Source organism: Oncorhynchus kisutch, unplaced genomic scaffold, assembly GCF_002021735.2.
Source record: "Oncorhynchus kisutch isolate 150728-3 unplaced genomic scaffold, Okis_V2 scaffold3257, whole genome shotgun sequence".
NCBI classification, from domain to species: Eukaryota; Metazoa; Chordata; class Actinopteri; order Salmoniformes; family Salmonidae; genus Oncorhynchus; species Oncorhynchus kisutch.
The window spans coordinates 274,406-299,316 of NW_022265202.1; the positions used below are offsets into that span (position 1 = coordinate 274,406).

At 52.1% G+C, this 24,911-nt stretch overlaps 1 pseudogene; it reads left to right on the forward strand.

Moving 5' to 3' along the window:
* The window catches only part of LOC116371462 (H(+)/Cl(-) exchange transporter 7-like), a 75,086-nt pseudogene that overhangs the window by 47,803 nt on the left and 2,372 nt on the right, over positions 1-24,911 (forward strand).

Below are 24,911 nucleotides of genomic sequence, written 5' to 3' on the forward strand. Positions count from 1 at the left end.
CTACTTCCTCCAGGTTCTACAACCCTCTGACTCTAAGTCTGTTTACGTTGACCTATTTCTTCCTGGCCTGTTGGACCTATGGCCTGACTGTCTCAGCTGGAGTCTTCATCCCGTCTCTGCTCATAGGAGCAGCCTGGGAAGACTGTTTGGGATACTGCTGGCTGCTATCACGCCTAACGGATCGGTGAGTGTGAGGGGGCTTTATGGCCCTCATTATGGGGGTTATATGGTCATAATTATGGGGGTTATATGGTCATCATTATGGGGGTTATATGGGGGTTATATGGTCATCATTATGGGGGTTATATGGGGGTTATATGGTCATCATTATGGGGGTTATATGGGGTTATATGGTCATCATTATGGGGGTTATATGGTCATCATTATGGGGGTTATATGGCCATCATTATGGGGTTATATGGTCATCATTATGGGGGTTATATGGGGGTTATATGGTCATCATTATGGGGGTTATATGGTCATCATTATGAGGGTTATATGGCCATCATTATGAGGGTTATATGGTCATCATTATGGGGGTTATATGGCCATCATTATGGGGTTATATGGTCATCATTATGGGGGTTATATGGGGGTTATATGGTCATCATTATGGGGGTTATATGGTCATCATTATGAGGGTTATATGGCCATCATTATGAGGGTTATATGGCCATCATTATGAGGGTTATATGGCCATCATTATGGGGGTTATATGGCCATCATTATGGGGGTTATATGGGGGTTATATGGCCATCACTATGGGGGTTATATGGTCATCATTATGAGGGTTATATGGTCATCATTATGAGGGTTATATGGTCATCATTATGGGGGTTATATGACCATCATTATGGGGGTTATATTGACATCATTATGGGGGTTATATGACCATCACTATGGGGTTTATATGGGGGTTATATGACCCTCATTATGGGGGTTATATGGACATCATTATGGGGGTTATATGGGGGTTATATGGACATCATTATGGGGGTTATATGGGGGTTATATGGACATCATTGTGGGGGTTATATGGCAATCATTGTGGGGGTTATATGGCAATCATTGTGGGGGTTATATGGTTATCATTATGGGGGTTATATGGACCTCATTATGGGGGTTATATGACCATCATTATGGGGGTTATATGGGGGTTATATGGACATCATTATGGGGGTTATATGGGGGTTATATGGACATCATTATGGGGGTTATATGGACATCATTATGGGGGTTATATGGGGGTTATATGGACATCATTATGGGGGTTATATGGGGGTTATATGGACATCATTATGGGGGTTATATGGACATCATTATGGGGGTTATATGGTCATCATTATGGGGGTTATATGGACCTCATTATGGGGGTTATATGACCATCATTATGGGGGTTATATGGACATCATTGTGGGGGTTATATGGCAATCATTGTGGGGGTTATATGGTTATCATTATGGGGGTTATATGGGGTTATATGGACATCATTGTGAGGGTTATATGACCATCATTATGGGGGTTATATGGTCATCATTATGGGGGTTATATGGCCATCATTATGGGGGTTATATGGCCATCATTATGGGGGTTATATGACCCTCATTATGGGGGTTATATTACCCTCATTATGGGGGTTATATGGTCATCATTATGGGGGTTATATGGGGGTTATATGACCCTCATTATGGGGGTTATATGGCCATCATTATGGGGGTTATATGGCCATCATTATGGGGGTTATATGGACATCATTGTGGGGGTTATATGGCCATCATTATGGAGGGTTATATGGCCATCATTGTGGGGGTTATATGGACATCATTGTGGGGGTTATATGGCCATCATTGTGGGGGTTATGTGGCCATCATTGTGGGGGTTATGTGGCCATTTTGGGGGTTATATGACCATCATTTTGGGGGTTATATGACCATCATTGTGGGTGTTATATGACCATCATTGTGGGGGTTATATGACCATCATTGTGGGGGTTATATGACCATCATTGTGGGGGGTTATATGACCATCATTGTGCGGGTTATATGACCATCATTATGGGGGTTATATGGTCATCATTGTGGGGGTTATATGACCATCATTGTGGGGGTTATATGGGGGTTATATGACCATCATTGTGGGGGTTATATGACTATCATTGTGGGGGTTATATGACCATCATTGTGGGGGTTATATGACCATCATTGTGGGGGTTATATGACAATCATTGTGGGGGTTATATGACCATCATTTTGGGGGTTATATGGCCATCATTGTGGGGGTTATATGGCATCATTGTTGGGGTTATATGGCATCATTGTGGGGGTTATATGACCATCATTGTGGGGGTTATATGACCATCATTGTGGGGGTTATATGACCATCATTGTGGGGGTTATATGACCATCATTGTGGGGGTTATATGACCATCATTGTGGGGGTTATATGACCATCATTGTGGGGTTATATGACCATCATTGTGGGGGTTATATGACCATCATCGTGGGGGTTATATGACCATCATCGTGGGGGTTATATGACCATCATTGTGGGGGTTATATGACCATCATTGTGGGGTTATATGACCATCATTGTGGGGGTTATATGACCATCATTGTGGGGGTTATATGACCATCATTGTGGGGGTTATATGACCATCATTGTGGGGGTTATATGGCCATCATTGTGGGGGTTATATGACCATCATTTTGGGGGTTATATGGCCATCATTGTGGGGGTTATATGGCATCATTGTGGGGGTTATATGGCATCATTGTGGGGGTTATATGGCATCATTGTGGGGGTTATATGACCATCATTGTGGGGGTTATATGACCATCATTGTGGGGGTTATATGACCATCATTGTGGAGGGTTATATGACATTCTCCCCGTTGTGCCACACTGTTAAGACTCTTTTTCAAATCTCCCAGTCAATTAATCCCAACAAAATGACAGGTTGACCCCAATACAGTACACATTACTCTGGTTTGAACCCCATAGTGCTCTCTGGTTTGAACCCCGTAGTGCTCTCTGGTCTGAACCCCGTAGTGCTCTCTGGTCTGAACCCCGTAGTGCTTTCTGGTGTGAACCCCGTAGTGCTTTCTGGTGTGAACCCCGTAGTGCTTTCTGGTGTGAACCCCGTAGTGCTTTCTGGTGTGACCCCGTAGTGCTCTCTGGTTTGAACCCCGTGGTGCTCTCTGGTTTGAACCCCGTAGTCCTCTCTGGTTTGAACCCCGTAGTGCTCTCTGGTCTGAACCCCGTGGTGCTCTCTGGTTTGAACCCCGTAGTGCTCTCTGGTTTGAACCCCATAGTGCTCTCTGGTCTGAACCCCGTGGTGCTCTCTGGTTTGAACCCCGTAGTGCTCTCTGGTCTGAACCCCGTAGTGCTCTCTGGTTTGAACCCCGTAGTGCTCTCTGGTTTGAACCCCGTAGTGCTCTCTGGTTTGAACCCCGTAGTGCTCTCTGGTTTGAACCCCGTAGTGCTATCTGGTTTGAACCCCGTAGTGCTCTCTGGTTTGAACCCCGTAGTGCTCTCTGGTCTGAACCCCGTAGTGCTCTCTGGTCTGAACCCCGTGGTGCTCTCTGGTTTGAACCCCGTAGTGCTCTCTGGTTTGAACCCCGTAGTGCTCTCTGGTCTGAACCCCGTAGTGCTCTCTGGTCTGAACCCCGTAGTGCTCTCTGGTTTGAACCCCGTAGTGCTCTCTGGTTTGAACCCCGTAGTGCTCTCTGGTTTGAACCCCGTAAGTGCTCTCTGGTCTGAACCCCGTAGTGCTCTCTGGTCTGAACCCCGTAGTGCTCTCTGGTTTGAACCCCGTAGTGCTCTCTGGTTTGAACCCCGTAGTGCTCTCTGGTTTGAACCCCGTAGTGCTCTCTGGTCTGAACCCCGTAGTGCTCTCTGGTCTGAACCCCGTAGTGCTCTCTGGTTTGAACCCCCGTAGTGCTCTCTGGTTTGAACCCGTAGTGCTCTCTGGTCTGAACCCCGTAGTGCTCTCTCTGAACGCTTGGTGGGGGCCTGCTGCTCTTCAACAGCTTCTTTGACAAACACAGACATAGCATCGTACACTGGCCAGATTGGTGTCAATAATGTTTGTGTGTCGCTCTCTTTCTCAGGTTTGGGCCGTTCCAGGGAAGTATGCCTTTAATGGGAGCTGCAGCACAACTGGGTGAGTGTCATTCCTGGGGTCCTCCTCTGGTGTAGAGATGTCACACTGACTGTTTACCTGGTAGTGTCATTCCTGGGGTCCTTCCTCTGGTGTAGAGATGTCACACTGACTGTTTACCTGGTAGTGTCATTCCTGGGGTCCTTCCTCTGGTGTAGAGATGTCACACTGACTGTTTACCTGATAGGAATGACACTATCAGTCTGGTTTAGAGATGTCACACTGACTGTTTACCTGATAGGAATGAGTAATGTAATGTCTCGTCCTCTCCTCTAGGGGGCATAGTGAGGATGACTCTCACGACTGTACATACTGTATTGTCTCGTCCTCTCCTCTAGGGGGCATAGTGAGGATGACTCTCAGTTTAACAGTCATCACGACTGTATATACTGTATTAATAATAAGTAATGTAATGTCTCGTCCTCTCCTCTAGGGGGCATAGTGAGGATGACTCTCAGTTTAACAGTCATCATGGTGGAGGCAACAGGAAACGTGACGTACGGTCTCCCCATCATGTTGGTGCTTCTGACGGCCAAGATAGTAGGGGACTACTTTGTGGAGGTGAGTCTGAGGCACATATAATATACAATACTGACTTAATGAGGCCATCCATAGTGGACCAAAAACAAGGCTCCCCTGTCACTGTCTTGGCCTGAAAGACATGTTACCACTGTTGAATTCATAGACGCAACCTTCCGGTTACTAGTCCAACGCTCTAACCACTAGGCTACCCTGCCAAGGAGTGACCCTCCACAGATATCAACATGATCGTTTGAACCATATGTAGAGGATAGGGGCGGCAGGGTAGCCTAGTGGTTAGATTGGACTAGTAACCGGAAGGTTGCAAGTTCAAACCCCTGAGCTGACAAAGTGCAAATCTGTCATTCTGCCCCTGAACAGGCAGTTAACCCACTGTTCCTAGGCCGTCATTGAAAATAAGAATTTGTTCTTAACTGACTTGCCTGGTTAAATAAAGGTCAAATAAAATTTACAATGTTATGTTCACAGATATTACACTACTGTAGCTTATCCTTTGGTTCTGAATGGGGTTACAACAGTTCAATTAATATCAGCTCATGATGTAAGGTATTTTGTAGAACAATCAATAAGTATTTATTATTGGTCTATAAATCCCAGAATGGATGTAGCGACTGTGGATTTACATTAACGGCAATATCCTGTCAATGATGAGGGTTGAAGGGTGGGGCCAAACTCCTCCGTTGTCTTGGTGACGTAGCTACCAATCCTGTCAATGAAGAGGGTTGAAGGGTGGGGCCAAACTCCTCTGTTGTCTTGGTGACGTAGCTACCAATCCTGTCAATGATGAGGGTTGAAAGGTGGGCCAAACTCCTCTGTTGTCTTGGTGACGTAGCTACCAATCCTGTCAATGATGAGGGTTGAAGGGTGGGGCCAAACTCCTCCGTTGTCTTGGTGACGTAGCTACCAATCCTGTCAATGATGAGGGTTGAAGGGTGGGGCCAAACTCCTCTGTTGTCTTGGTGACGTAGCTACCAATCCTGTCAATGATGAGGGTTGAAGGGTGGGGCCAAACTCCTCCGTTGTCTTGGTGACGTAGCTACCACGTAGTAGCAGCCTGAAGCTCTCCATGCACACGCACTGAGACTGTGTGAGAGTGCCCTGCCCACTGAGACTGTGTGAGACTGTGTGAGAGTGCCCTGCCCACTGAGACTGTGTGAGAGTGCCCTGCCCACTGAGACTGTGTGAGAGTGCCCTGCCCACTGAGACTGTGTGAGAGTGCCCTGCCCACTGAGACTGTGTGAGAGTGCCCTGCCCACTGAGACTGTGTGAGAGTGCCCTGCCCACTGAGACTGTGTGAGAGTGCCCTGCCCACTGAGACTGTGTGAGAGTGCCCTGCCCACTGAGACTGTGTGAGAGTGCCCTGCCCACTGAGACTGTGTGAGAGTGCCCTGCCCACTGAGACTGTGTGAGAGTGCCCTGCCCACTGAGACTGTGTGAGAGTGCCCTGCCCACTGAGACTGTGTGAGAGTGACCTGCCCCACTGAGACTGTGTGAGAGTGACCTGCCCACTGAGACTGTGTGAGAGTGACCTGCCCACTGAGACTGTGTGAGAGTGCCCTGCCCACTGAGACTGTGTGAGAGTGACCTGCCCACTGAGACTGTGTGAGAGTGACCTGCCCACTGAGACTGTGTGAGAGTGACCTGCCCACTGAGACTGTGTGAGAGTGCCCTGCCCACTGAGACTGTGTGAGACTGAAGTGTTGCATCTCATCTCAGTATCTGTGGTGTTGCTCATGGCAACGGAAGTCTCAGTTGAATGTTTGTCGTTCAGTCTGTGCAGTAATCCATCTGGTTTTGTCTCAGGGTCGTTCTGAGGTTCAGTCTGTGTAATAATCCATCTGGTTGTTCTGAGGTTCAGTCTGTAGTAATCCATTGGTTGTTCTGAGGTTCAGTCTGTAGTAATCCATCTGGTTGTTCCTCAGGGTTGTTCTGAGGTTCAGTCTGTGCAGTAATCCATCTGGTTGTTCTGAGGTTCAGTCTGTGCAGTAATCCATCTGGTTGTTCTGAGGTTCAGTCTGTGTAGTGATCCATCTGGTTGTGTCTCAGGGTTGTTCTGAGGTTCAGTCTGTGCAGTAATCCATCTGGTTGTTCTGAGGTTCAGTCTGTGCAGTAATCCATCTGGTTGTTCTGAGGTTCAGTCTGTGTAGTAATCCATCTGGTTGTTCCTCAGGGTCGTTCTGAGGTTCAGTCTGTGCAGTAATCCATCTGGTTGTTCCTCAGGGTTGTTCTGAGGTTCAGTCTGTGCAGTAATCCATCTGTTGTTCTGAGGTTCAGTCTGTGTAGTAATCCATCTGATTGTTCCTCAGGGTCGTTCTGAGGTTCAGTCTGTGCAGTAATCCATCTGGTTGTTCCTCAGGGTTGTTCTGAGGTTCAGTCTGTGCAGTAATCCATCTGGTTGTTCCTCAGGGTCGTTCTGAGGTTCAGTCTGTGTAGTAATCCATCTGGTTGTTCCTCAGGGTCGTTCTGAGGTTCAGTCTGTGTAGTAATCCATCTGGTTGTGTCTCAGGGTCTTTCTGAGGTTCAGTCTGTGTAGTAATCCATCTGGTTGTTCTGAGGTTCAGTCTGTGTAGTAATCCATCTGGTTGTTCTGAGGTTCAGTCTGTGTAGTAATCCATCTGGTTGTTCTGAGGTTCAGTCTGTGTAGTAATCCATCTGGTTGTTCTGAGGTTCAGTCTGTGTAGTAATCCATCTGGTTGTTCTGAGGTTCAGTCTGTGTAGTAATCCATCTGGTTGTTCTGAGGTTCAGTCTGTGTAGTAATCCATCTGGTTGTTCTGAGGTTCAGTCTGTGTAGTAATCCATCTGGTTGTTCTGAGGTTCAGTCTGTGTAGTAATCCATCTGGTTGTTCTGAGGTTCAGTCTGTGTAGTATCCATCTGGTTGTTCCTCAGGGTCGTTCTGAGGTTCAGTCTGTGCAGTAATCCATCTGGTTGTGTCTCAGGGTCGTTCTGAGGTTCAGTCTGTGCAGTAATCCATCTGGTTGTTCTGAGGTTCAGTCTGTGTAGTAATCCATCTGGTTGTTCCTCAGGGTCTGTATGACATCCACATCAAGCTGCAGAGTGTTCCCTTCCTGCACTTGGAGGCCCCTGCCACCTCCCACTGGCTAACAGCCAGGTAAGCCACTCTCTCATTGGCCGACTGCTGAGTAAGCCCTTCTCCTATTGGCTTACTGGCCGATGAGCCCATTTCCCATTGACTTAACTACCAGTTGACCCTCTGACCTCACTACTCTCCTTTTTCTCTCTCTCTAAATCTCACCCTCTCTCTCTCTATCAATATCACCCTCCCTCCATCCTTCCTCTCTCTCAGGGAGGTGATGGGTGCCCCAGTCACCTGTTTCAACCGTATAGAAAAGGTTGGCACCATCGTGGACGTCCTTAGCAACACCTCCACCAATCACAACGCTTCCCTGTCGTCATGCCGGTCGCCGCTAGCGACAATGTATGGAAAGCTCCGCCCGAAGGCCATTCATTTCTTATAGTTGGGCTTGACTTCTAATTGGCTGAGAAAGTTGATTATCTCTAAACAGTCTATGACTCCTCCTTCTTTCATTCATCCCTGCTTTCTGTCTTCTCTTTCACTCATCCCTTCATCCCTTCATCCTCTCCTCAGCTGGGGAAGATCTGTGGACTCATCCTTCGTTCTCAGCTCATTGTTCTGCTCAAACACAAGGTGAGAGAAGCTCTAGGTGTCTGTCCTGTCGATCTGTCTGTCCTGTCCATCTGTCTGTCCTGTCTCTGTATTAATCTCTCTCACATTCTCTCTCTCTGTCTCTCTCTCTGTCTCTCTCACTGTCTCTCTCTCTCTCCTTTCCCTCTCCTCTCCTCTCCTCTCCCCTCTCCTCTCCTCTCCTCTCCTCCTCCTCTCCTCTCCTCTCCTCTCCTCTCCTCTCCTCTCCTCTCCTCTCCTCTCCTCTCCTCTTCCTCTCCCTCCTCTCCTCTCCTCTCCTCTCCTCTCCTCTCCTCTCCCTCTCCTCTCCCTCTCCTCTCCTCTCCTCTCCTCTCTCTCTCTCTCTCTCTCTCTCTCTCCTCTCTCTCTCTCTCTCTCTCTCTCTCTCTCTCTCTCTCTCATCTCTCTCCCCTTTCTCTCTATCTCTCTGTCTCTCTCACTGTCTCTCTCTCTCTCTCCTTTCCCTCTCTCCTCTCTCCTTTCCCTCTCCTCTCTCCTCTCTCCTTTCTCCTCCTCTCCTCTCTCCTCTCCTCTCATCTCCTCTCCTCTCATCTCCTCTCCAATCTCTCCTCTCCTCTCCTCTCCTCTCCTCTCCTCTCCTCTCCTCTCCTCTCCTCTCCTCTCCTCTCCTCTCCTCTCCTCTTCTCTTCTCTCCTCTTTCTCTCTCTTTCTCTCCTCTTTCTCTCTCTTCTCTCTCTCTCTCCTCTCTCTCTGTCCAGGTGTTGTAGAGCTGGCTCGGTCCAGGTTGACCCAGAGGAAGCTACAGCTGAAGGACTTTAGGGATGCCTACCCTCGCTTCCCCCCCATCCAGAGTATCCACGTCTCCCAGGATGAGAGGGAGTGCATGATGGACCTGACAGAGTTCATGAACCCTACACCCTACACCGTACCACAGGTATATACAGTGCCTTCGGAAAGGACCCCTTGGTGAATTCCACATTTTGTTGTGACACACATTTACACACAACATCCCATAATGACAAAGTGAAAACTACAATGTTATCTCCTATCACAGCCATTAAACTCTGTCAGTTAGGTTAGTGTTGTGGAGTAACTATAATGTAGTTGATCCATCCTCGGTGTTCTCCTATCACAGCCATTATACTCTGTCAGTTAGGTTAGTATTGAGGAGTAACTATAATGTTGTTGATCCATCCTCAGTTTTCTCCTATCACAGCCATTAAACTCTGTCAGTTAGGTTAGTATTGTGTAGTAACTATGTAGTTGTTGATCCATCCTCAGTGTTCTCCTATCACAGCCATTAAACTCTGTAACTGTTTTTAAGTCAACATTGTCCTCATGGTGAAATCCCTGAGTGGTTTCCTTCCTCTCCGGCAACTGAGTTAGGAAGGATTCCTGTGTATTTGTAGTGATTTGGGTGTATTGTTACACCATCCAAAGTGTAATTAATAACTTCACCATGTTCAAAGGGGTTTTTAATGTCTGCTTTTTAAATGTTGACCCATCTAGGGGTTGTGGAGTAACAGAGTGCGTCTGCTTTTTAAATGTTGACCCATCTAGGGGTTGTGGAGTAGCAGAGTGCGTCTGCTTTTTAAATGTTGACCCATCTAGGGGTTGTGGAGTAACACATTACATTTAGAAAGTAACCTAGAAACCCTGTCGACCAATAGGAGCCCTTTGTGAGGCAGTGGAAAACCTCCCTGGTCTTTATGATTGAATCTGTGTTTGTAATTCACTGAGGGACCTTACAGGGACCACACACGCAGAGTACACCCCCCCCCTCTGTGTTTGTAATTCACTGAGGGACCTTACAGGGACCACACACGCAGAGTACACCCCCCCCCCTCTGTGTTTGTAATTCACTGAGGGACCTTACAGGGACCACACACGCAGAGTACACCCCCCCCCTCTCTGTGTTTGTAATTCACTGAGGGACCTTACAGGGACCACACACGCAGAGTACATCCCCCCCCTCTGTGTTTGTAATTCACTGAGGGACCTTACAGGGACCACACACGCAGAGTACACCCCCCCCCTCTGTGTTTGTAATTCACTGAGGGACCTTACAGGGACCACACACGCAGAGTACACACCACCCCCCCTCTGTGTTTGTAATTCACTGAGGGACCTTACAGGGACCACACACGCAGAGTACACCCCCCCCCCTCTGTGTGTTTGTAATTCACTGAGGGACCTTACAGGGACCACACACGCAGAGTACACCCCCCCCCTCTCTGTGTTTGTAATTCACTGAGGGACCTTACAGGGACCACACACGCAGAGTACACCCCCCCCTCTCTGTGTTTGTAATTCACTGAGGGACCTTACAGGGACCACACACGCAGAGTACACCCCCCCCCCCTCTGTGTTTGTAATTCACTGAGGGACCTTACAGGGACCACACCGCAGAGTACATCCCCCCCCCTCTGTGTTTGTAATTCACTGAGGGACCTTACAGGGACCACACACGCAGAGTACACCCCCCCCCCTCTCTGTGTTTGTAATTCACTGAGGGACCTTACAGGGACCACACACGCAGAGTACACCCCCCCCCCCCCTCTGTGTTTGTAATTCACTGAGAGACCTTACAGGGACCACACACGCAGAGTACACCCCCCCCCCTCTGTGTTTGTAATTCACTGAGGGACCTTACAGGGACCACACACGCAAGAGTACACACCCCCCCCTCTCTGTGTTTGTAATTCACTGAGGGACCTTACAGGGACCACACACGCAGATTACACCCCCCCCTCTCTGTGTTTGTAATTCACTGAGGGACCTTACAGGGACCACACACGCAGAGTACACCCCCCCCTCTCTGTGTGTTTGTAATTCACTGAGGGACCTTACAGGGACCACACACGCAGAGTACACACCCCCCCCCCCTCTGTGTTTGTAATTCACTGAGGGACCTTACAGGGACCACACACGCAGAGTACAACCCCCCCCTCTCTGTGTTTGTAATTCACTGAGGGACCTTACAGGGACCACACACGCAGAGTACACCCCCCCCCCTCTGTGTTTGTAATTCACTGAGGGACCTTACAGGGAACACACACGCAGAGTACAACCCCCCCTCTCGTGTTTGTAATTCACTGAGGGACCTTACAGGGACCACACACGTAGAGTACACCCCCCCCTCTCTGTGTTTGTAATTCACTGAGGGACCTTACAGGGACCACACACGCAGAGTACACCCCCCCCCCCCCTCTGTGTTTGTAATTCACTGAGGGACCTTACAGGGACCACACACGCAGAGTACACACCCCCCCCCCCCCCTCTGTGTTTGTAATTCACTGAGGGACCTTACAGGGACCACACACGCAGAGTACACCCCCCCCCCTCTCTGTGTTTGTAATTCACTGAGGGACCTTACAGGGACCACACACGCAGAATACACCCCCCCCCCTCTGTGTTTGTAATTCACTGAGGGACCTTACAGGGACCACACACGCAGAGTACCCACCCCCTCTCTTTGTGTTTGTAATTCACTGAGGGACCTTACAGGGACCACACACGCAGAGTACACACCCCCCTCTCTGTGTTTGTAATTCACTGGGGACCTTACAGGGACCACACACGCAGAGTACACACCCCCCCCCTCTGTGTTTGTAATTCACTGAGGGACCTTACAGGGACCACACACGCAGAGTACACCCCCCCCCCCCCCCTCTGTGTTTGTAATTCACTGAGGGACCTTACAGGGACCACACACGCAGATTACACACCCCCCCCTCTGTGTTTGTAATTCACTGAGGGACCTTACAGGGACCACACACGCAGAGTACACCCCCCCCCCTCTGTGTTTGTAATTCACTGAGGGACCTTACAGGGGACCACACACGCAGAGTACACCCCCCCCCCCCCTCTGTGTTTGTAATTCACTGAGGGACCTTCCAGGGACCACACACGCAGAGTACACCCCCCCCTCTCTGTGTTTGTAATTCACTGAGGGACCTTACAGGGACCACACACGCAGAGTACACCCCCCCCCCTCTGTGTTTGTAATTCACTGAGGGACCTTACAGGGAACACACACGCAGAGTACACCCCCCTCTCTGTGTTTGTAATTCACTGAGGGACCTTACAGGGACCACACACGCAGAGTACACCCCCCCCCCCCCTCTGTGTTTGTAATTCACTGAGGGACCTTACAGGGACCACACACGCAGAGTACACCCCCCCCCCCCCCTCTGTGTTTGTAATTCACTGAGGGACCTTACAGGGACCACACACGCAGAGGACACCCCCCCCCCCTCTCTGTGTTTGTAATTCACTGAGGGACCTTACAGGGACCACACACGCAGAGTACACCCCCCCCTCTCTGTGTTTGTAATTCACTGAGGGACCTTACAGGGACCACACACGCAGAGTACACCCCCCCCTCTCTGTGTTTGTAATTCACTGAGGGACCTTACAGGGACCACACACGCAGAGTACACACACCCCCCCTCTGTGTTTGTAATTCACTGAGGGACCTTACAGGGACCACACACGCAGAGTACACACCCCCCCTCTCTGTGTTTGTAATTCACTGAGGGACCTTACAGGGACCACACACGCAGAATACACCCCCCCCCCCCCTCTGTGTTTGTAATTCACTGAGGGACCTTACAGGGACCACACACGCAGAGTACCCACCCCCTCTCTTTGTGTTTGTAATTCACTGAGGGACCTTACAGGGACCACACACGCAGAGTACACACACCCCCCCTCTCTGTGTTTGTAATTCACTGGGGACCTTACAGGGACCACACACGCAGAGTACACACCCCCCCTCTGTGTTTGTAATTCACTGAGGGACCTTACAGGGACCACACACGCAGAGTACACACCCCCCCCCTCTCTGTGTTTGTAATTCACTGAGGGACCTTACAGGGACCACACACGCAGAGTACACACCCCCCCCTCTGTGTTTGTAATTCACTGAGGGACCTTACAGGGACCACACACGCAGAGTACACACCCCCCCTCTGTGTTTGTAATTCACTGAGGGACCTTACAGGGACCACACACGCAGAGTACACCCCCCCCCCCCCTCTGTGTTTGTAATTCACTGAGGGACCTTACAGGGACCACACACGCAGAGTACACCCCCCCCTCTCTGTGTTTGTAATTCACTGAGGGACCTTACAGGGACCACACACGCAGAGTACACCCCCCCCCTCTCTGTGTTTGTAATTCACTGAGGGACCTTACAGGGACCACACACGCAGAGTACACCCCCCCTCTCTGTGTTTGTAATTCACTGAGGGACCTTACAGGGACCACACACGCAGAGTACACCCCCCCCCCCCCCCCCCTCTGTGTTTGTAATTCACTGAGGGACCTTACAGGGACCACACACGCAGATTACACCCCCCCCCTCTCTGTGTTTGTAATTCACTGAGGGACCTTACAGGGACCACACACGCAGAGTACACCCCCCCCCCCTCTGTGTTTGTAACTCACTGAGGGACCTTACAGGGACCACACACGCAGAGTACACCCCCCCCTCTCTGTGTTTGTAATTCACTGAGGGACCTTACAGGGACCACACACGCAGAGTACACCCCCCCCCCCCTCTGTGTTTGTAATTCACTGAGGGACCTTGCAGGGACCACACACGCAGAGTACACACCCCCCCTCTCTGTGTTTGTAATTCACTGAGGGACCTTACAGGGACCACACACGCAGAATACACCCCCCCCCTCTGTGTTTGTAATTCACTGAGGGACCTTACAGGGACCACACACGCAGAGTACCCACCCCCTCTCTTTGTGTTTGTAATTCACTGAGGGACCTTACAGGGACCACACACGCAGAGTACACACCCCCCCCTCTCTGTGTTTGTAATTCACTGGGGACCTTACAGGGACCACACACGCAGAGTACACACCCCCCCTCTGTGTTTGTAATTCACTGAGGGACCTTACAGGGACCACACACGCAGAGTACACCCCCCCCTCTCTGTGTTTGTAATTCACTGAGGGACCTTACAGGGACCACACACGCAGAGTACACACCCCCCCCTCTGTGTTTGTAATTCACTGAGGGACCTTACAGGGACCACACACGCAGAGTACACACCCCCCCTCTGTGTTTGTAATTCACTGAGGGACCTTACAGGGACCACACACGCAGAGTACACCACCCCCCCCCCCTCTGTGTTTGTAATTCACTGAGGGACCTTACAGGGACCACACACGCAGAGTACACCCCCCCCTCTCTGTGTTTGTAATTCACTGAGGGACCTTACAGGGACCACACACGCAGAGTACACCCCCCCTCTCTGTGTTTGTAATTCACTGAGGGACCTTACAGGGACCACACACGCAGAGTACACCCCCCCCCCCTCTGTGTTTGTACTTCACTGAGGGACCTTACAGGGACCACACACGCAGATTACACCCCCCCCCTCTCTGTGTTTGTAATTCACTGAGGGACCTTACAGGGACCACACACGCAGAGTACACACCCCCCCCCCCCCTCTGTGTTTGTAATTCACTGAGGGACCTTACAGGGACCACACACGCAGAGTACACCCCCCCCTCTCTGTGTTTGTAATTCACTGAGGGACCTTACAGGGACCACACACGCAGAGTACACCCCCCCCCTCTGTGTTTGTAATTCACTGAGGGACCTTACAGGGAACACACACGCAGAGTACACCCCCCTCTCTGTGTTTGTAATTCACTGAGGGACCTTACAGGGACCACACACGCAGAGTACACCCCCCCCTCTCTGTGTTTGTAATTCACTGAGGGACCTTACAGGGACCACACACGCAGAGTACACCCCCCCCCCCCTCTGTGTTTGTAATTCACTGAGAGACCTTACAGGGACCACACACGCAGAGTACACCCCCCCCTCTCTGTGTTTGTAATTCACTGAGGGACCTTACAGGGACCACACACACAGAGTACACACACCCCCCCTCTGTGTTTGTAATTCACTGAGGGACCTTACAGGGACCACACACGCAGAGTACACCCCCCCCTCTCTGTGTTTGTAATTCACTGAGGGACCTTACAGGGACCACACACGCAGAGTACCCACCCCTCTCTTTGTGTTTGTAATTCACTGAGGGACCTTACAGGGACCACACACGCAGAGTACACACCCCCCCTCTCTGTGTTTGTAATTCACTGGGGACCTTACAGGGACCACACACGCAGAGTACACACCCCCCCCCTCTGTGTTTGTAATTCACTGAGGGACCTTACAGGGACCACACACGCAGAGTACACCCCCCCCTCTCTGTGTTTGTAATTCACTGAGGGACCTTACAGGGACCACACACGCAGAGTACACCCCCCCCCTCTGTGTTTGTAATTCACTGAGGGACCTTACAGGGAACACACACGCAGAGTACACCCCCCCTCTCTGTGTTTGTAATTCACTGAGGGACCTTACAGGGACCACACACGCAGAGTACACCCCCCCCTCTCTGTGTTTGTAATTCACTGAGGGACCTTACAGGGACCACACACGCAGAGTACACCCCCCCCCCCCCTCTGTGTTTGTAATTCACTGAGAGACCTTACAGGGACCACACACGCAGAGTACACCCCCCCCTCTCTGTGTTTGTAATTCACTGAGGGACCTTACAGGGACCACACACACAGAGTACACACACCCCCCCTCTGTGTTTGTAATTCACTGAGGGACCTTACAGGGACCACACACGCAGAGTACACCCCCCCCTCTCTGTGTTTGTAATTCACTGAGGGACCTTACAGGGACCACACACGCAGAGTACCCACCCCCTCTCTTGTGTTTGTAATTCACTGAGGGACCTTACAGGGACCACACACGCAGAGTACACACCCCCCCTCTCTGTGTTTGTAATTCACTGGGGACCTTACAGGGACCACACACGCAGAGTACACACCCCCCCCCTCTGTGTTTGTAATTCACTGAGGGACTTTACAGGGACCACACACGCAGAGTACACACCCCCCCTCTCTGTGTTTGTAATTCACTGAGGGACCTTACAGGGACCACACACGCAGAGTACACACCCCCCCCTCTGTGTTTGTAATTCACTGAGGGACCTTACAGGGACCACACACGCAGAGTACACCCCCCCCCCCCTCTGTGTTTGTAATTCACTGAGGGACCTTACAGGGACCACACACGCAGAGTACACCCCCCCCCCTCTCTGTGTTTGTAATTCACTGAGGGACCTTACAGGGACCACACACGCAGAGTACACCCCCCCCCCCCCTCTGTGTTTGTACTTCACTGAGGGACCTTACAGGGACCACACACGCAGATTACACCCCCCCCCTCTCTGTGTTTGTAATTCACTGAGGGACCTTACAGGGACCACACACGCAGAGTACACACCCCCCCCCCCCCCTCTGTGTTTGTAATTCACTGAGGGACCTTACAGGGACCACACACGCAGAGTACACCCCCCCCTCTCTGTGTTTGTAATTCACTGAGGGACCTTACAGGGACCACACACGCAGAGTACACCCCCCCCCTCTGTGTTTGTAATTCACTGAGGGACCTTACAGGGAACACACACGCAGAGTACACCCCCCCTCTCTGTGTTTGTAATTCACTGAGGGACCTTACAGGGACCACACACGCAGAGTACACCCCCCCCTCTCTGTGTTTGTAATTCACTGAGGGACCTTACAGGGACCACACACGCAGAGTACACCCCCCCCCCCCCTCTGTGTTTGTAATTCACTGAGAGACCTTACAGGGACCACACACGCAGAGTACACCCCCCCCTCTCTGTGTTTGTAATTCACTGAGGGACCTTACAGGGACCACACACACAGAGTACACACACCCCCCCTCTGTGTTTGTAATTCACTGAGGGACCTTACAGGGACCACACACGCAGAGTACACCCCCCCCTCTCTGTGTTTGTAATTCACTGAGGGACCTTACAGGGACCACACACGCAGAGTACCCACCCCCTCTCTTTGTGTTTGTAATTCACTGAGGGACCTTACAGGGACCACACACGCAGAGTACACACCCCCCCCTCTCTGTGTTTGTAATTCACTGGGGACCTTACAGGGACCACACACGCAGAGTACACACCCCCCCCCTCTGTGTTTGTAATTCACTGAGGGACTTTACAGGGACCACACACGCAGAGTACACACCCCCCCTCTCTGTGTTTGTAATTCACTGAGGGACCTTACAGGGACCACACACGCAGAGTACACACCCCCCCCCCTCTGTGTTTGTAATTCACTGAGGGACCTTACAGGGACCACACACGCAGAGTACACACCCCCCCTCTGTGTTTGTAATTCACTGAGGGACCTTACAGGGACCACACACGCAGAGTACACCCCCCCCCCCTCTGTGTTTGTAATTCACTGAGGGACCTTACAGGGACCACACACGCAGAGTACCCACCCCCTCTCTTTGTGTTTGTAATTCACTGAGGGACCTTACAGGGACCACACACGCAGAGTACACACCCCCCCCCCTCTGTGTTTGTAATTCACTGAGGGACCTTACAGGGACCACACACGCAGAGTACACACCCCCCCTCTCTGTGTTTGTAATTCACTGGGGACCTTACAGGGACCACACACGCAGAGTACACCCCCCCCCCCCCCCCTCTGTGTTTGTACTTCACTGAGGGACCTTACAGGGACCACACACGCAGATTACACCCCCCCCCTCTCTGTGTTTGTAATTCACTGAGGGACCTTACAGGGACCACACACGCAGAGTACACACCCCCCCCCCCTCTGTGTTTGTAATTCACTGAGGGACCTTACAGGGACCACACACGCAGAGTACACCCCCCCCTCTCTGTGTTTGTAATTCACTGAGGGACCTTACAGGGACCACACACGCAGAGTACACCCCCCCCCCCTCTGTGTTTGTAATTCACTGAGGGACCTTACAGGGAACACACACGCAGAGTACACCCCCCCTCTCTGTGTTTGTAATTCACTGAGGGACCTTACAGGGACCACACACGCAGAGTACACCCCCCCCCTCTCTGTGTTTGTAATTCACTGAGGGACCTTACAGGGACCACACACGCAGAGTACACCCCCCCCCCCTCTGTGTTTGTAATTCACTGAGAGACCTTACAGGGACCACACACGCAGAGTACCCACCCCCTCTCTTTGTGTTTGTAATTCACTGAGGGACCTTACAGGGACCACACACGCAGAGTACACACCCCCCCTCTCTGTGTTTGTAATTCACTGGGGACCTTACAGGGACCACACACGCAGAGTACACACCCCCCCCCTCTGTGTTTGTAATTCACTGAGGGACCTTACAGGGACCACACACGCAGAGTACACACCCCCCCTCTCTGTGTTTGTAATTCACTGAGGGACCTTACAGGGACCACACACGCAGAGTACACACCCCCCCCCCTCTGTGTTTGTAATTCACTGAGGGACCTTACAGGGACCACACACGCAGAGTACACACCCCCCCTCTGTGTTTGTAATTCACTGAGGGACCTTACAGGGACCACACACGCAGAGTACCCACCCCCTCTCTTTGTGTTTGTAATTCACTGAGGGACCTTACAGGGACCACACACGCAGAGTACACACCCCCCCCCTCTGTGTTTGTAATTCACTGAGGGACCTTACAGGGACCACACACGCAGAGTACCCACCCCCTCTCTTTGTGTTTGTAATTCACTGAGGGACCTTACAGGGACCACACACGCAGAGTACACACCCCCCCCCTCTGTGTTTGTAATTCACTGAGGGACCTTACAGGGACCACACACGCAGAGTACACACCCCCCCTCTCTGTGTTTGTAATTCACTGGGGACCTTACAGGGACCACACACGCAGAGTACACCCCCCCCCCCCCCCCCTCTGTGTTTGTAATTCACTGAGGGACCTTACAGGGACCACACACGCAGAGTACACCCCCCCCCCCCTCTGTGTTTGTAATTCACTGAGGGACCTTACAGGGACCACACACGCAGAGTACCCACCCCCTCTCTTTGTGTTTGTAATTCACTGAGGGACCTTACAGGGACCACACACGCAGAGTACACACCCCCCCCCCTCTGTGTTTGTAATTCACTGAGGGACCTTACATGGACCACACACGCAGAGTACACACCCCCCCTCTCTGTGTTTGTAATTCACTGGGGACCTTACAGGGACCACACACGCAGAGTACACCCCCCCCCCCCCTCTGTGTTTGTAATTCACTGAGGGACCTTACAGGGACCACACACGCAGATTACACCCCCCCCTCTCTGTGTTTGTAATTCACTGAGGGACCTTACAGGGACCACACACGCAGAGTACACACCCCCCCCCCCCCTCTGTGTTTGTAATTCACTGAGGGACCTTACAGGGACCACACACGCAGAGTACACCCCCCCCTCTCTGTGTTTGTAATTCACTGAGGGACCTTACAGGGACCACACACGCAGAGTACACCCCCCCCCTCTGTGTTTGTAATTCACTGAGGGACCTTACAGGGAACACACACGCAGAGTACACCCCCCCTCTCTGTGTTTGTAATTCACTGAGGGACCTTACAGGGACCACACACGCAGAGTACACCCCCCCCCTCTCTGTGTTTGTAATTCACTGAGGGACCTTACAGGGACCACACACGCAGAGTACACCCCCCCCCCCCCTCTGTGTTTGTAATTCACTGAGGGACCTTACAGGGACCACACACGCAGAGTACACCCCCCCCTCTCTGTGTTTGTAATTCACTGAGGGACCTTACAGGGACCACACACGCAGAGTACACACACCCCCCCTCTGTGTTTGTAATTCACTGAGGGACCTTACAGGGACCACACACGCAGAGTACACCCCCCCCTCTCTGTGTTTGTAATTCACCGAGGGACCTTACAGGGACCACACACGCAGAGTACACCCCCCCCCCCCCCTCTGTGTTTGTAATTCACTGAGGGACCTTACAGGGACCACACACGCAGAGTACACCCCCCCCTCCCTGTGTTTGTAATTCACTGAGGGACCTTACAGGGACCACACACGCAGAGTACACACCCCCCCCCTCTGTGTTTGTAATTCACTGAGGGACCTTACAGGGACCACACACTCAGAGTACACCACCCCCCCTCTGTGTTTGTAATTCACTGAGGGACCTTACAGGGACCACACACGCAGAGTACCCACCCCCTCTCTTTGTGTTTGTAATTCACTGAGGGACCTTACAGGGACCACACACGCAGAGTACACACCCCCCCTCTCTGTGTTTGTAATTCACTGGGGACCTTACAGGGACCACACACGCAGAGTACACACCCCCCCTCTGTGTTTGTAATTCACTGAGGGACCTTACAGGGACCACACACGCAGAGTACACACCCCCCCTCTCTGTGTTTGTAATTCACTGAGGGACCTTACAGGGACCACACACGCAGAGTACACACCCCCCCTCTGTGTTTGTAATTCACTGAGGGACCTTACAGGGACCACACACGCAGAGTACACCCCCCCCCCCCTCTGTGTTTGTAATTCACTGAGGGACCTTACAGGGACCACACACGCAGAGTACCCACCCCCTCTCTTTGTGTTTGTAATTCACTGAGGGACCTTACAGGGACCACACACGCAGAGTACACACCCCCCCCCTCTGTGTTTGTAATTCACTGAGGGACCTTACAGGGACCACACACGCAGAGTACACACCCCCCCTCTGTGTTTGTAATTCACTGAGGGACCTTACAGGGACCACACACGCAGAGTACACCCCCCCCCTCTGTGTTTGTAATTCACTGAGGGACCTTACAGGGACCACACACGCAGAGTACACACCCCCCTCTCTGTGTTTGTAATTCACTGAGGGACCTTACAGGGACCACACACGCAGAGTACACCCCCCCCCCCCCTCTGTGTTTGTAATTCACTGAGGGACCTTACAGGGACCACACACGCAGATTACACCCCCCCCCTCTCTGTGTTTGTAATTCACTGAGGGACCTTACAGGGACCACACACGCAGAGTACACCCCCCCCCCCCCCCCTCTGTGTTTGTAATTCACTGAGGGACCTTACAGGGACCACACACGCAGAGTACACCCCCCCCTCTCTGTGTTTGTAATTCACTGAGGGACCTTACAGGGACCACACACGCAGAGTACACCCCCCCCCTCTGTGTTTGTAATTCACTGAGGGACCTTACAGGGAACACACACGCAGAGTACACCCCCCCTCTCTGTGTTTGTAATTCACTGAGGGACCTTACAGGGACCACACACGCAGAGTACACCCCCCCCCTCTCTGTGTTTGTAATTCACTGAGGGACCTTACAGGGACCACACACGCAGAGTACACCCCCCCCCCCCCCTCTGTGTTTGTAATTCACTGAGGGACCTTACAGGGACCACACACGCAGAGTACACACACCCCCCCTCTGTGTTTGTAATTCACTGAGGGACCTTACAGGGACCACACACGCAGAGTACACCCCCCCTCTCTGTGTTTGTAATTCACCGAGGGACCTTACAGGGACCACACACGCAGAGTACACCCCCCCCCCCCTCTGTGTTTGTAATTCACTGAGGGACCTTACAGGGACCACACACGCAGAGTACACCCCCCCCTCTCTGTGTTGTAATTCACTGAGGGACCTTACAGGGACCACACACGCAGAGTACACACACCCCCCCTCTGTGTTTGTAATTCACTGAGGGACCTTACAGGGACCACACACTCAGAGTACACCACCCCCCCTCTGTGTTTGTAATTCACTGAGGGACCTTACAGGGACCACACACGCAGAGTACCCACCCCCTCTCTTTGTGTTTGTAATTCACTGAGGGACCTTACAGGGACCACACACGCAGAGTACACACCCCCCCTCTCTGTGTTTGTAATTCACTGGGACCTTACAGGGACCACACACGCAGAGTACACACCCCCCCTCTGTGTTTGTAATTCACTGAGGGACCTTACAGGGACCACACACGCAGAGTACACACCCCCCCTCTCTGTGTTTGTAATTCACTGAGGGACCTTACAGGGACCACACACGCAGAGTACACACCCCCCCTCTGTGTTTGTAATTCACTGAGGGACCTTACAGGGACCACACACGCAGAGTACACCCCCCCCCCCCTCTGTGTTTGTAATTCACTGAGGGACCTTACAGGGACCACACACGCAGAGTACCCACCCCCTCTCTTTGTGTTTGTAATTCACTGAGGGACCTTACAGGGACCACACACGCAGAGTACACACCCCCCCCCTCTGTGTTTGTAATTCACTGAGGGACCTTACAGGGACCACACACGCAGAGTACACACCCCCCCTCTGTGTTTGTAATTCACTGAGGGACCTTACAGGGACCACACACGCAGAGTACACCCCCCCCCTCTGTGTTTGTAATTCACTGAGGGACCTTACAGGGACCACACACGCAGAGTACACACCCCCCTCTCTGTGTTTGTAATTCACTGAGGGACCTTACAGGGACCACACACGCAGAGTACACCCCCCCCCTCTGTGTTTGTAATTCACTGAGGGACCTTACAGGGACCACACACGCAGAGTACACACCCCCCTCTGTGTTTGTAATTCACTGAGGGACCTTACAGGGACCACACACGCAGAGTACACCCCCCCCCTCTGTGTTTGTAATTCACTGAGGGACCTTACAGGGACCCCACACGCAGAGTACACCCCCCCCCCCCCTCTGTGTTTGTAATTCACTGAGGGACCTTACAGGGACCACACACGCAGAGTACACCCCCCCCCCCCTCTCTGTGTTTGTAATTCACTGAGGGACCTGACAGGGACCACACACGCAGAGTACACCCCCCCCCCTCTCTGTGTTTGTAATTCACTGAGGGACCTTACAGGGACCACACACGCAGAGTACACCCCCCCCCTCTCTGTGTTTGTAATTCACTGAGGGACCTTACAGGGACCACACACGCAGAGTACACCCCCCCCCCCCCCTCTGTGTTTGTAATTCACTGAGGGACCTTACAGGGACCACACACGCAGAGTACACCCCCCCCCCCTCTGTGTTTGTAATTCACTGAGGGACCTTACAGGGACCACACACGCAGAGTACACACCCCCCCCTCTGTGTTTGTAAGTCACTGAGGGACCTTACAGCGACCACACACGCAGAGTACACACCCCCCCCTCTCTGTGTTTGTAATTCACTGAGGGACCTTACAGGGACCACACACGCAGAGTACACCCCCCCTCTGTGTTTGTAATTCACTGAGGGACCTTACGGGGACCACACACGCAGAGTACACCCCCCCCCCTCTGTGTTTGTAATTCACTGAGGGACCTTACAGGGACCACACATGCAGAGTACACCCCCCCCCTCTCTGTGTTTGTAATTCACTGAGGGACCTTACAGGGACCCCACACGCAGAGTACACACCCCCCCCCTCTGTGTTTGTAATTCACTGAGGGACCTTACAGGGACCACACACGCAGAGTACACCCCCCCCCCCTCTGTGTTTGTAATTCACTGAGGGACCTTACAGGGACCACACACGCAGAGTACACCCCCCCCCCCTCTATGTGTTTGTAATTCACTGAGGGACCTGACAGGGACCACACACGCAGAGTACACCCCCCCCCCCCCTCTCTGTGTTTGTAATTCACTGAGGGACCTTACAGGGACCACACACGCAGAGTACACCCCCCCCCCCTCTCTGTGTTTGTAATTCACTGAGGGACCTTACAGGGACCACACACGCAGAGTACACCCCCCCCCCCCTCTCTGTGTTTGTAATTCACTGAGGGACCTTACAGGGACCACACACGCAGAGTACACCCCCCCCCCCTCTCTGTGTTTGTAATTCACTGAGGGACCTTACAGGGACCACACACGCAGAGTACACACCCCCCCCTCTCTGTGTTTGTAATTCACTGAGGGACCTTACAGGGACCACACACGCAGAGTACACACCCCCCCCTCTGTGTTTGTAATTCACTGAGGGACCTTACAGGGACCACACACGCAGAGTACACCCCCCCCCCTCTGTGTTTGTAATTCACTGAGGGACCTTACAGGGACCACACACGCAGAGTACACACCCCCCCCTCTGTGTGTTTGTAATTCACTGAGGGACCTTACAGGGACCACACACGCAGAGTACACCCCCCCCCCCCCCCTCTGTGTTTGTAATTCACTGAGGGACCTTACAGGGACCACACACGCAGAGTACACCCCCCCCTCTCTGTGTTTGTAATTCACTGAGGGACCTTACAGGGACCACACACGCAGAGTACACCCCCCCCCCCTCTCTGTGTTTGTAATTCACTGAGGGACCTTACAGGGACCACACACGCAGAGTACACCCCCCCCCCCACCTCTGTGTTTGCAATTCACTGAGGGACCTTACAGGGACCACACACGCAGAGTACACACCCCCCCTCTCTGTGTTTGTAATTCACTGAGGGACCTTACAGGGACCACACACGCAGAGTACACACCCCCCCTCTCTCTCTCTCTCCCCCAACAGGAGACGTCTCTTCCTCGTGTGTTTAAGTTGTTCAGAGCTCTGGGTCTCAGGCACCTGGTGGTAGTGGACAGCGAGAACAGGGTGAGTTACTGTGTGTGTGTGTGTGTGTGTGTACACCTACGGTACTGTGTGTGTGTGTACACCTACGGTACTGTGTGT